Below are 1,812 nucleotides of genomic sequence, written 5' to 3' on the forward strand. Positions count from 1 at the left end.
GGGCTCTGCAGGGTCTCAGGTGGGGTTAGCAGCCTGAGACCCCGCAGAGCCCACCACAGACCTTGCAAAGCCCACCTGAGACCACAGCCGCGTGGGGTAATTTAAGTGTGTGGGGGGGCGCCCGAGATAATGTTTTGCAGGGATTTTTAGTCCTATATAGCTGATGTATTCTGCATTAGAGTGTAAGCTCCTCTGTACAGAGACTGATGTGACTTCTCTGTACAGCACTGCGGTATATGTCAGAGCTTTATAAATGTATAATAATAGTGTGTGACTGTGCGGGGGACATTAGAGTGTTAGCTACTTTAGTGCAGAGAATGCCAGGGGGGTTGGGGGGCCAGTGAGATCCGATTCTCTATAGCAATATGTCTGTGAAGGTTCTCATTCATCCAGGTCACATGGTATATCTGTAAAAAATAAGTCAAGGCAACTGGACTTTCTGTATTTTTCTTGAAGACGTTTCACTGGCCATCCAACCAGCTTTCTCAATCCAGAAATTTCTGAATTGAGAAAGCTGGTTGGATTACAGATATTCTCTATAGCAAGCTTCCTATATTGTAGCAAGGCTTGTGTGTCAGCTGTAGCCCTCTGGTACTTACTAGTGGCTGACCCTGCCCCCCGATTGCGCTTCTGTGTTTGGCTCCGCCCCCTGTTGTGAGGGGTGGGGCCTGTTGGTGGTCACGTGATTGGGCTGCTCAGTCTAAAATGCCCGGGCCTATTTTTAGTCCCAGTCCGGCCCTGACTGTGGTAGATTCTGGGATCCTTCATACTACAAGAAAGATATTGCCTTATAGTGAACCTATGCCCTAATGTTAATTTAAATTATGTTAATATGTACCTACAGTAAAAACATTGAATGGAATTTATCAAGACTGGAGGAGACAAAATCTGGAGCAGCTGTACATGGCAACCAATCATCTTCTCTCTTTTATGTTCAAATCTTAGCTGAACCAACTGAACAGAGAAGCTGAATGGTTGCCATGCACTGTGGCTCCAGATTTTGTCTGCTCCAGTTTTGACAAATTTCCCCCATTGTTTTTAGTGTTGGATAGAATGGGGAAAGATTACAATCCCTATCAGGTTTTCATTGCTGTCTGTGTCTCAGTTGGGGAGATTCCCTCTCCCACTTTCTCCTGATGACCACCAGGGCCAGATTTCTCACAATGCCAACCGAGGCTCAGCCTCAGGGTGGCAGGGAGTAGAGGTGCGGCAGGGGTGTGGAATTCCTATCTCCCGACGCCCGGGACCTGCAGTTCCAGGCTCCGGGCGGGTAGTTGTTTTCTACATTTAGCCCTGCTTTGGGCAAGCATGGCTAAGTTTACAGCGGGGAAGCCGCCGCTCGTTTTGTACAAGTGATCTCGGCGATGTCACTGAGGTCACTTGTATGCAGTCTGCAGGCCTGTCCCCCCTGCCACCCACCTCTCTCCCCGCCAGTTACCTCTCTCCCCGCCATCTACCTCTCTCCCTGCAAGCCACCTCTCTCCGGAGATGGAGACCCTCTGTGCAGGATGGAGAGCAAGGAGCAGAGCGGAGAACGTCCGTTCTCTGCTCTTCTCCATGTGAACACTTAGACGGAAGAGCTGCAGCCTCGCCATCACAGCCTTCGCATCTCAGCTGTCACAGAAATTCTAGCACAGTACTGTGCTGAAACTTCTGTATTGGAAGTGACAAGTTCAATAAAGAGAACCTGTCAACTACAAATGCTATCACACAGGCGCTTGTTAGCTCCTGTGTGATAGCAATAAAGTTAAGTTAAAAAAAAAAAAAAATTTTATTTAAAAAAAATTATAATAAACAATAAAAAAATACATG

The 1,812-nt window shown here is 47.5% G+C and overlaps 1 protein-coding gene across 1 annotated transcript in view; it reads left to right on the forward strand.

Moving 5' to 3' along the window:
* LOC108789345 (extracellular calcium-sensing receptor-like) overlaps positions 1–1,812 on the forward strand; it is a 16,511-nt gene that overhangs the window by 6,905 nt on the left and 7,794 nt on the right. The gene's annotated exons all lie outside the window — the stretch shown is intronic.

The sequence above is a fragment of the Nanorana parkeri genome, unplaced genomic scaffold (assembly GCF_000935625.1).
Source record: "Nanorana parkeri isolate BGI_ZX_2015 unplaced genomic scaffold, ASM93562v1 scaffold389, whole genome shotgun sequence".
Classification (NCBI taxonomy): Eukaryota; Metazoa; Chordata; class Amphibia; order Anura; family Dicroglossidae; genus Nanorana; species Nanorana parkeri.